At 38.4% G+C, this 12,336-nt stretch overlaps 1 long non-coding RNA gene and 1 pseudogene across 1 annotated transcript; one reads left to right on the top strand and one right to left on the bottom strand.

The window, feature by feature from the left end:
• Nucleotides 1-94: 94 nt before the first annotated feature.
• Nucleotides 95-6,379, bottom strand: LOC131254775 (uncharacterized). The gene is made up of 3 exons (XR_009175865.1): nt 5,723-6,379; nt 3,363-3,511; nt 95-367 (listed from the first exon to the last, which is right to left on the bottom strand). It is a non-coding gene; the product is annotated as an uncharacterized LOC131254775 (long non-coding RNA).
• Nucleotides 4,480-5,385, top strand: LOC131254772 (cytokinin riboside 5'-monophosphate phosphoribohydrolase LOG7-like; annotated as a pseudogene).
• Nucleotides 6,380-12,336: the final 5,957 nt, after the last annotated feature.

Here is a 12,336-nt window from a genome sequence, read left to right on the forward strand (position 1 = left end):
TATCTCAAAGTGTATTCCATCACTAGAAGTTTTAACTAAATTTTTTTTGTGCAGACAACCGAGGACAAGGTTTCATTAGAAAACTCGCATCCATCTCTGTTTTAGATGCTCCATTTCCAACAGGTGGGAAATCTCCAATTGTATCTCTCACCGTTATTACACCGAAGGGTGCCCCTCCACCTGTACTCTTGACGGCAGCATACTGTACATCCCTTGGTAATGTGATTTTCAGTGTTGGGCTTGCAAAGACGTGCATTGGCTCTGGCCACTCTGGGAGTGTCTCTTCTAGAGAAGTTGCCCATGTGAATGCTCGTTTCCTAGACTGAGAAACACCAAAGGCTCCAGCCTCTAGAACACCAAATCTCACCTAAAAAGGCTCACACAGAAATTATATAGCTGCTTTACAAGAAAAGATAAAAAAAAGATAAAAAAGAAGACGAAGAAGAAGAAGAAGATCCCAAGTACATGCAAAGGGACAATACCTGATAACCTATTTCAAGAAGTGAAGCAAGCATTAATCGAAATGTTTGCCCTTCGTTAAAAGAAACAAAATTCCTCACGTTTTCTAAAAGAAACAAAATGGCCAGCAGTTGGATGGGTGTTTATAAACTGAACATCGTAGAAATTGACAACTCTAACCGTTTGATTGTTATGAGCTTTCCCCTGTTGATATAACCATTGCTTATTCTTTCAGGCTCCCAATTAGAATGGTTACCATAGTTAGATGGCCATGCTTTTTGGGGTATGACCCATTGATGTGGTAGCCCAGTAAATCGAGGGTCCAGATCAAGGTATCCTGTATCGGTATCAGTTGGCATAACGGTGCCCTCCAAAATCAAAATGGATACGGGGGCGTAACGGCCTATAACGACGCAATTTTTTTTTGTCAAAAAAATATGAAAAAATATAGATTAAATTCAGAATATTCTAAGCATTCCAAATATGCATTCATTTATAAATTGGAACATGTTTATGGTGGTGTAATGGTTAACTCTTTAGTGAGAAGTTGTATCGGACTGTCTGATTAATTTTTGAACCAGGCAACCTAAATTTGACTACGAAATTTATATATTTAATTTTCTAAATATCTAATTTATATACTTAACAATTTAATATCTTTCTCCCAATAGTTCTTTAAAAAAAATAAAATTAAATTCAAGTAGATCGCGTTGCCAATTTGGGGCTGACTTGGAGGACCAATTCATGCCCCAAATCAGCCTCAAATTCATGCAATTTATTGGTATTATCCCACTTGTGAACTGGTGGACATTTATTAGATAGTGAATCATGAAAAAAAATCAAAAGGCCTTGTTTTAAAAAATAAGCGTCCACAAATTAACAATTAAAACTATTTAAACAATTTGATTTTGGCATTTTGAGTTAGCAATTACAGTCCATAATTTAATTGGTAAATTTTAAGTTAATACATGTCTAGTGTACAATTTTTTAAGGGCCCAAATTAGGTAGGACTCGGATTGTGAAGTGTAGCACACGAGCGTCAAAGTTTTTTGGACCCCACTCGTGATGAATGTGTTATATCCACACCGTCCATCCATTTTGCTAAATAATTTTAGGGCATGAGCTCAAAAATGAGGCAAATCCAAAGCTCAGGTAGACCGTACCATAAGAAACAACAATAATTAAACGATTATCATTAAAAATTTATTGGGGCTACAAAAGTTTTAGATCAAGCTGACATGTGTGTTTTCCCTTCATCCACATCAGTGTGACCCTATTAACAGGTTAGATGAAAAATAAACATTATAGTGGACCCTAAGAAATTTTTAATGGTGAGCATTCTATAACCACTGTTTCCTATGAGATTTGGATCTTACTAATTTTTTGAATCATAACCTAAAATTATGTGGCAAAATGGATGGACGGCATGGATAAAATATATACATCATTGTGGGGCCCATGTGGCACATGTACAATTTAATAAAATGTGCAGCGTGCGAGTTACGTCGCACGCAGTCCATTCATTTCACACAGGCAGGTCTTGTGGGTCTGATCATGAGGTATGTGTTATATCTAAACTATCCATTCATTTGACGAGCTAGTCTTAAGGCTTGACACGAAAAATAATACAGATCTAATTATCAAGTGGACCACACTGCAAAAAGCAGTGGGGGATTGAATGTCTACCATTGAAACCCTTTTTGGGATCACAAAACTTTTGGATCAATATGAATTTTTTTTTCCTCTTCATTCAGGTCTTTTTGACCTTATGAATAGATTGGATGGAAAATAAATGTTATGGTGGGCCTACGAATTGTTTAACGGTGAAAATCATCATCTCCGCTGCTATTTTTGGTGTGGTCCAGACGATCTTTGGATACGATTCATTTTTTGGGTAATGCTCTAAAATGATATTTAAAAATAGATGAATGGTGTAGATATAATAAATACATCATTGTGGAGCCCATATAACTTTGATCTCCTTTGAACAGTTTGTACAACTCGGAGCTCGAGGAGCGTCAGCGCTCATCTTAGTGTGACCCGTACCTGCGAAAAAAAAAAAGGAGAGGGAAACCGAAAAAAAAAAGAGGGAAAGAAGAGAGAAGAAAAAAGAGGGAAAGAGGGAAAGAACAGAGAGAGAGAGAGAGAGAGAGAGAGAGAGAGAGAGAGAGAGAGAGAGAGAGAAGAAGAAGAAGAAGATCGGATGGTGGAGGGACCCCGCCACTATGGGCCCCTCAAGGATCTACACACATACATCAAAACGGGTCCCACTGTAATGGGCCCGTAACGGCCGTTACGAGTACAAAATCGGGACATCGGCCGATACGGCCCCGTATCGCATAACGGGTCCCACCGTTACCGTTACGTATCGGCCGTTACGGCCAATACGTAACCGATTTAGGACACCCTGGTCCAGATCATCATATGCAAATGCCATGTGTATAATAGAGATGTTTAGGGGAAGTAGCATTATTCAATAGCTTAAAGAATATAGAAACCATTGAGGAAAGGAAAAAAAAAAAACACTAAAGAATGCCATCAAACTACTTGGAAATCAAAGGCAGTGAAATTGTGTGACAGTTGAGAATGTGAATTTTGACTAGAAGACTAGTCACCAATACACTCAATGAAGATCATGATGATATTTTTCATTCCTCACCACAAATAACCTGCCCAATGGTTTGTAGTTTCTAAATAAAAAGATGCTCCCCATACCAATGTAAAAATATTAGATTTGACAGAAAAGCATACAAGAAATTTATAAATATTCAATCAAATAGCACGTCAAATAGTATGCATTGAAGGAAAATAAGGGCAATGTCATCATTTCTAAGAAAATAAACTCGGACTATCCTTAAAAAGAGTTCCGCACTTAAGTTGCTAAAAGCAAAGGAAGATTATACCAGAAATACAACTGAGAGAACTTTTTGACGCCTTCCTAATCCAGAAAGTTGAAGCCGATAACCTGAGTTGGCATTAGGAATATCTTTCAATGGTGAAATCTTCACTTCCCTCCTTCACAATCCATATAAAGACTTAGAAAAAGAAGCATCTGGAAATAAATGAAATGTGAAAAAACATTATTAAGTATAATTACCATTACATTTGATCAACATAAATGAAATGCTTATTTACAATTTAAATGCATTCCAGCAAGGCGAACACCCATGGACTTGATTCAAGAATAGAACAACAAAAAGAAAAGACAAAAAGTTTAGCATCTTAAACCAAATGAAACACACAGAAAGATGCATGTAAAACTCCTGGATAATCTATGACATGAATTTAGAACGAATGGATCTTGGTAAATTTAACAAAAAAAAAATGCATCAAGTGGCATGGTTCTTCCACTTCTTATTTTGCTTATGCATTTGGAAGAAGCAGGTCAAGCTGTTGGATGCAACAACGATTTCCATGAGAATTATTTAAACATGAATTCCAATTTTCATTTTTTATTCGAATAGGTAGTGAAAATCTCATATTTATCTCAAACTACTCACTTCATTTTTTATGCTAAGAATCCCAATTCAATACTTGCATAAAAGCTCACCTTTGAATAATGGACACTCCACACAACTTATTGTAAAAGTCTACTGCAGTGTACATGGACCATGGATAGACAAAAAGGAAGACAAAAACATGGACCATGAAATCAACTTCATAAGGTTGAATAGTTCCAAAAAAAAAAAAAAAAAGAAAAAAAGAAAAAGAAAGAAAGATGAATGTGTACATTGCCAAAATTGAGGTGATTCTAATGTTGTTTGAATAAGTTGAATAAACTTATAATGATAGCATTAAAAACCAAAGGCATCTTAAAGTGGTAGCATTTAACACCAACATTCAAAACCTCAGTCATTCCCATGTACTGACAATTCATCCGACATGTGGCTTAGAGTCAGCTAAGTGTAGTCCTGTGGATATATATATATATATATATATATATATATATATATATATATATATATATATATATATATATATATATAGATTAGTTGAAGGAAAGTTGGATATATAGAGATGGGAAAGGGATTCTTTGGAAATCATGGAAGAGAGGAAATCCAAATTCAAGAGGATTTGTGTCTTCTCTAGAAGCAGCCCAGGCAAGAAAATCAGCTACCAAGAACCTGCTATTCAGTTGGGAAATGAATTGGTGGAAAGGAGGATTGATTTGGTGTACGGAGGTGGTAGCATGGGGTTGATGGGGCTATAACTGGCGACACTGTTGGTGAAGTGAGAGCTGTATGCCTGTATCTGACATGCACCTACGAAAGGCTGAGATGGCTCGCCAAACTGATGCTTTTATTGCTCTGCCCGGTGGATACGGCACACTTGAAGAACTGCTGGAAGTCATTACTTGGGTGCAGCTCGGAATCCGTCAGAAACTGGTGGGTCCCTTGAACGTGGATGGATATTATAATTCCTTGTTATCGTCTATCGATCAAGCTGTTGACGAAGGTTTCATCGCGCCAGCTGCCCGTCGAATTATTATATCTGCCCCAATAGCCAAGGAATTAGTCAGGCAACTTCAGGAATATGTTCCAGAGCAGGATGAAGTCACAGCCAAGCTGAGCTAGGAGACTGAACAACTAAGCTATGTGCCAGAAACACGTGTTGCCATGTTGGCCTAACATATAAATATTTGTATAAAATACATACTGTGATCCAACCGTTCAACAGCACATACACGAAAACTAGAAAATGTTATACATAGTCACGCTCAGCAGCTTTGTTTTGGGGGGTTTTGTTGGTTTTATCTTTTGATGAATCGAGTGCAAAATTATTATTGAAAAAAAAAAAGAAAAAAAAAGAAAAAAAGTGTAGTCATGTTCAGCACTAGAAGTTAGCATTGAAAAATGAATCTGGATCCTCTGCTTGCCACAAGTAGAAAAATTCATTTTTTTCTGCATCGTGATTGGTCCACGTGATGGCCCACCATAGGCTTGGAATTACCTCAATTTTATCCAAGTTGTGCTTTGATGGGCTTATTGTAATGACCAATATCTATAAGGCATTCTAGTTGCAGGATGTAAAACACAATTAAGAATTTTAATATATTTAAGATTTGGAATTTATCACATTCCAAATACAAACAACCAAATGAGCCATCAAACACCTTTTCTTTTTTATTATTAACAAAAAATATACAGATAACAGAATTCACATGCAGAGATATGATTATTTGAAGCAAACTGGACCCACCTAAATATTGTTGCGTCCGCAAATGGAAACAAGTGGGCCCATGGGAAACAATGAAATATTGTACCTTGGTAGGCCGCGAACCACAAATCAGCCGAATGGAGAAATTTTTGTCGTTGATGAAAGGTGGGCTCGTGAGTCATGTCAATTTGCAAATGAAAAAGAAGAATACAGGTGAATATCCTTTTCTCCGCCGAACTGATAACATCTCACCCTTCAAGGCACAAAACCTGTAGATAATAATCACAATATCTTTACTATTACAAAGGATGATATATAAAACCATGCCATATACTCTCTTTTTTCTAAAGCTCCACCCTGTCTGAACCATCATCTGACCATAAACCACAACATCCACTGACCTATCTCTATAGGCTTTGTGGGTGGACTTTGGACAACTGTTCCTTGATCATTTATAGAATGCTACGCAGACTAAAAAATCAAATGCACAGTTAAGAAAGCTTGAGCAACTCTATATACCTACCCCATCTGGCTTATTTCAACATGGACCACCTAGAGTTGATCAGTATCATTTTAAAGATATGCTTGATTGATGTCAGTTTAGAGATATCCTACATCTACAAATCACTAAAAAGGGATTCAACAATGCAAATCCCCATCTAGGGATTCGACAATACACATCCCTAATTAGGGATTTGTTATACAAATCCAAATCCCTAATTCAACAATGCATATCCCTAATTGGGTATTCTAAATTGCAGAAAGCAACAACGAGAAGAGAAAAACCTTATACCAAACTTGAGAATCCAAGATTTACGAGCAACAGAAGGTCGAACTGTAGCAGAGGGCTAATGAGATAGAGAGATAGAGGACTAGGGTTTTGAGAGAGAGAGGTAGAGAGAGTGAGAGAGAGAGAGAGAGAGAGAGAGAGAGAGAGAGAGAGAGAGAAACGCTCAGCTGCGCACCGGTTCGCACACCATTACGTGCGAACCTTCCTATCAACCGTCAGATAAGGCAGATGGTCTAAATGAAGGCGCTCTTATGCACGAGTTTGAGAAAGCGAGTTTCCATCTCTAGCATGCCTCTTCTACCTATTCTCTAACTCTCCGAAGGACGTGGTGAAAGCGTTTTACAGGAAGTTCTTCCACTGGGATGCAAGTTGGGTCCTACTAGGATGTTAGTGATAACGCCACACTGTTCATCCGTTTTAAGAGGTCATTTTAGGACATGGGACAAAAAATGAGGAGTATCCAAAATCGAAGTGGTCCATATGAGAGGAAACATTGTATATTTAGTAACCACCGTTTAAATATTCAGGGTGCAAAAGAAGTTTTAAATTAGGCTAATATTTGTGTTCTCGGTTCATCCAAGTACGAATGATGTTATGAACAGTATGGATGGCGTGTTAATGCAAGGGCATTTTCACACCGGGCTCGAGTGGAGTCACCTGTGAGATGCAGGGGCACACTTGGGGTGAGCGGGCCCCATGAGGGAGGTCTCGTATTCGAGTCTCCTCGCCGGGGGTAATTAATGCGTATTTCACATCCCGCTCGAGTGGGGTAGCCTGTGGGATGCAAGGATACACTCGAGGTGGGGCGTAAGTTTGAGCGGGGTTGTGACAATTAGGAGATTCGTTGGCTCCTACACCTATGGTTGATTAGATCACACACATGTGTCCCTTTGACATGGATGCATGTTATGGTGTAGATATCTTTCGTGATGTGTATGGAATATGTTTCTTTACTAGAATAGTTGCAGCATATCAAATGTATATAATTTTATAGACATGAAATACATCAAACTAGACCCAAATTTAACTAAGTCAATTAAATGGACCTTACCTGTACTTAACTAGGCTAGATTTTTAACCAAGTCCAAAAGATAAGACTCGATCCCGAGACCCGATCTCTTATCGGGTTCAATTTATTAGACCTGATTGTAAACTGTAATATGCATAATTGCAAAGGACTGTGCTATACATCAAGTAGGAGATCAAATAACCTGAATAAATGACGTACCTAATTGGGATGTCATCTCTGTAACCTTGATGTCGCGGTCTTCTGCACCTTATACTCTTTAGAGAAGCACCAAGATGGGAATAGAAGCTTCAATGTGCGTAGGCTTGGGACCCAACCTTGCTCAAGTATTTTAGAGGATTAAGGAGTTGGAAACCCATCAAAACTCCTCTCCCTTTAGGGTTCACACGAATTTGTCAATCCTAGTCCAACTAGAAAACTGTGCGTGTGTCACAGTTGTAGCGCACAACCCGTTACATGATTTTTGATGAATCACTACTGAGTGGGTTCCACTGTTTCTCCCGATCACACAATCCAACCCTTAGGGCGATCTAGAGTGTTGATCAATTAGGCTTACCTTATAAAATTCTTATACCGAACTCATTAACATCATGCAGTGTTCATTGGGAACCCATCGATAGCCCTACCGATCCTATCGTGACCCGTGTGGTGGGCCCAACTTGTATGCGACTCCATTGACTCTGATCACTCATTCAAAGATGGTTTTTGTGCATACCCGTATATGATAGGACCATTAGATCAATCATCAATCACACTTACAGAGTTGGTGGGGATTTGGTCCTAGCCCAATACAAGTCCAGTATAGCTTGTAATACAAGGCCTATCAATCTTCTATCAACTTGATTTTGAGGTTTGCTTGACTATGGGGAATATGCAAGAGAACCATCCTATCCATTATGTGTGCTACCTAATGTTGGTATGGCTCTTGGGTCTCCCTTACCTGGGATGCAAAAATCAAGTCGATCCAAAACACAAGTTGGCCATACCTTAGGGAACAGTTGTGAAAGGGATGCCCATCCTTTGCTTTGTCGGGCTCATCATGGTGGTTATCCGCCATCTAATCCATTCATTTAATGCACCTCATTCACTATGGCATACGAACACCCCTTCGAATCATGTTGTTCCAAAACTTAGGAGAGCCACACAACGTGAATATAGTGGTTTTAAGGATGACTTTACACTGTTCTCATATTGTGGCTTAGCCCCTTTTTTTTTTAAGGTCAAGGCTAAAAATGTGGTGGATGGGGTGGATCTTCTGCGCATGAAGCTGTTATTGGTGTTCTTTGAATTTTGGGCCCAATTAAAATTGGGCCGTTGCTTCGACCTAGTCTATCTTAACCCATTGACTCAACTTGTTGCATCCCACATTTACAAGGATCATGCACCAAACAACCTTTCGTTAAGGTTGTTCGACATCTGAAAATTTGGAATATATGTCATCCACAGTGTCCAATTCGATCAATAGTCTTGATTTTTAGACAATAGTTAGTGAAATGCATATTGTGGAAGGGAACAACATATAACTTTTAATGCAGCAAAATGCATATTAGTAGGCTGTCAACTCATCAGGGATGAAATAGTGTTCAATTGGATAAGTAGTGTTGATTGTTAGACAATAATTAGTGAAATGCATGCCGAAAACTTTTAATGCAGCAAAATGCATATTAGTAGGGCTGTTAACTCATCAGATTCCGGTTGGCTCCTATAGTACCCGTAAGGGGCCAACCTAGTTATGGTCTTCCTAGGCTGAGTTCCCTTCAAGCCTAGGTCTACTTCTTAAAGGCCCAAGCTTAGATCCAATTGAGTTTGGGTTTAGAGTTGAATTTGGGACAAATAAGAGCATTTGGGTGGTTGATCCCATAAGATGCATGGATTAGATCACACATGTCCTACTCAACAGATGGGGCTCTCTTACACATCAGTGGCTTAGGAAACCTCATTTAGGTGGTTGATCCCATATGATGCATGGATTAGATCACACGTCCTACTTAAACACATGGGGCTCTCTTACACATCAGTGGCTTAGGAAACCTCATTTAGGTGGTTGATCCCATATGATGCATGGATTAGATCACACGTCCTACTTAAACACATGGGGCTCTCTTACACATGAGTGGCTTAGGAAACCTCATTTCTTTAAAGAATAGAGTAGTGGTCTAACGTGAACCAGACCCAAGGAGAGCCCAAAGTGCTTTCTTAAACAAACGATGGTTTAAGTGGTCACCACCATGATTTTTATTTGAAATCTACCCCGATTGCCAGGAGCTTCTTCCCATATTAGGCTCAAGGCCCAAATATCAACCCAATAACTGATTCAATTGGGCCACACCAAGGAAAAGAGTTTGGAGGGTGAGTGTCGCCTATACATTATTTCCAATCGTGTGGTACACTTGAATCATGAATGGATCTGGTTTTTCACCCTTATGGCTAAAATTGGGTTACTTAACCTGCTGGTTGGAGAGGATTTTGAACGTATGTAATGTTGGATCCCACCCTTACTACACAATTACCCTAAATTTTCCTAAAAGATTTTTATTGACCGGACTCAGATAGTGCACTGAGAGCTCAGCACCCTTTACCATGGTGTGAACTCCATGGGGCCCACTATGATGTATATTATTTATCTACACCCTTTGGTTAGGTCTATATGACCTAATTAACATGTTGGATGGTAAATAAACATTACAGTGGGCCTTATTTATTTAATTGCTGGCATTCAATCACCACAGTTTCCTTTGGTGTGGTTCACCAGCGATTTGGATCTGACTCATTTTTGGGAACATGTTCTAAAATGATCCAAAAAATGGATGGACGGTGTGGAAATTAGGGAATGGGTCTCTTCTCTTATTTATTTTTTCTTTTTTTCGTTCTTTTTTATTTCCTTCCTTTAGAGATCTGCAGTGAGGAAATTTGATTTTCTAATTTGAAATTTGTTATGAATGATTCAATCATTTCTTTCCTTTGTGGAGCCTTCATTGCCAGTCTTTCGACTCATACCTCATAGGAAGCTTGCTACATTTCAGTCCAGTTATTTCTACATACTTGTTTATTTTCAATGTTGGAAGTTGGCATGGGCCATGGAAGCATGCCCATGGTTCAAAGTATCATCCAGTACGACTCATACCTCATAGGAAGCTTGCTACATTTCAGTCCACTTATTTCTACATACTTGTTTCTTTTCAAAGTTGGAAGTTGGCATGGGCCATGGAAGCATGCCCATGGTTCAAAGTATCGTCCAATATAACTTGGTATTGTTAGATTCATATTGGTTTAGGTTAGAACCGGTCTGAGTCAGACCACCTATACAACTGTCTCTTTATTTTAGAATTTGAGTTGTGTTGCTACAAGTAATTTCCCATCTGGTCCTAATCCTTAAAAATCTCCGTCTTTTGGTAGCACAAGTAACATCTCGTGCATTTAAGGAAATTATTAGTCTTGAGTGCTCCGATCGCCCTGATTTTTCATTTTTCACTTTTGTCTGTGCTATTGACCGATTTTTCCGTAATATTTTTTTCCTTTTTCAATCCACCTGCATGTTTCCATCTTGAAATTTTCTTTTAAATTAATTTCCCCAAAGAATTCAACGGTTTTCAAGCGGTCTTTAAACAAAATTGTTCAAAGATGTTGTCAATTTGCCAAATTCCAATGGATTAAAGAAGACTCCTCTTTGATCCAATTTTCAACTTCTTTATTTGAATTTTGAACAGAAGAAATTTTTTTTTTTTTTTTTTTCCCTGCTGGTACAGATCCTCTTCCCCTCATTTCATCTTCTCCTGTCTATCTTTAGCTTTTGATTTTCCCATCCTCACACAAAGAAAAAAATGCTTTTCCCTTGCTACGGAATTATAGAATCCCCATTCTTGATTTCTTTATTGCCTTTTCTTTTCTCTCAATTGCTAATTTTTTCATTGTTCTTCTGATTATTATGTATCTTCTTTATAGATTTACAGCTTGTTAAATGCCTTCAATCTCATTCTAAATGATGCTTGGAACCTCATTTGTTCAGTTTGAGAACTGCAACAACATCTACAACAACAGTGCTAAAGAGAAGCTCTTGAAAAATCAAATTGTTTTTGGCACCTCCAACTCCAATGGTTGCGAAGTGAAGCACAGGTATGGGCATGACGATCTTTCCACTCAAAATTACTTTGGAAGGCTTTTCTTTCGATTGATAGATAACATAAAAATGGTATTTGTATGCTGGAATTGTTTGAATCGTGAATGCTTTTTTCCGTTTGGTTCTTTTGATGGGTTAAATATGATTATAGATTTGCATTGTGCAATGATTAGCATGAATTGTCGGTGTTGATTTCTTCTGGGGCCAATGTTTCACACACGTGGGCCCATCTAACAGTTATTTTGATTGTTGGATGGGATTCCTATGAAACACTTGTGTGTGACGCCACCTTATTCTGCGTGTGACATCCAATCCATCCACATGATTGTTGGATAGTTGGGCTAGTTTGGATATGTATGGTGAGAATGAGACAGCACTTCATCGATGGAGTGGATGTTACACTCACAACATGGTGGGCCAAAGGGTTTGCTTTTTTACTTATTGCGTACAACAATTGTTGTAGTAAATTCCAGTCCTTAGTTATTTGTCTATTGGGTTTCACTCTGTATGTGTGATGGAGAGGAACTCTGTTCCATCGAACAATACACCCTAGCCATTTGATTGTTTTTTTACTTATTCCGTACAATAGTTATTATAGTAGATTCCAGTCCCAAGTTGTTTGGCTATTGGGTTTTGCTCTGTATGGGTGATGGAGAGGAACTCTGTTCCATCGAACAATACGCCCTAGCCATTTGATTGGTGAAATTTTGTATGTTGGATATATGACCATGGGCTTTAGTACTATGGAGAGGACACCATGCAAATTTGCATTAGATAAGATAAACT

Source organism: Magnolia sinica, chromosome 9 (genome assembly GCF_029962835.1).
Source record: "Magnolia sinica isolate HGM2019 chromosome 9, MsV1, whole genome shotgun sequence".
Classification (NCBI taxonomy): Eukaryota; Viridiplantae; Streptophyta; class Magnoliopsida; order Magnoliales; family Magnoliaceae; genus Magnolia; species Magnolia sinica.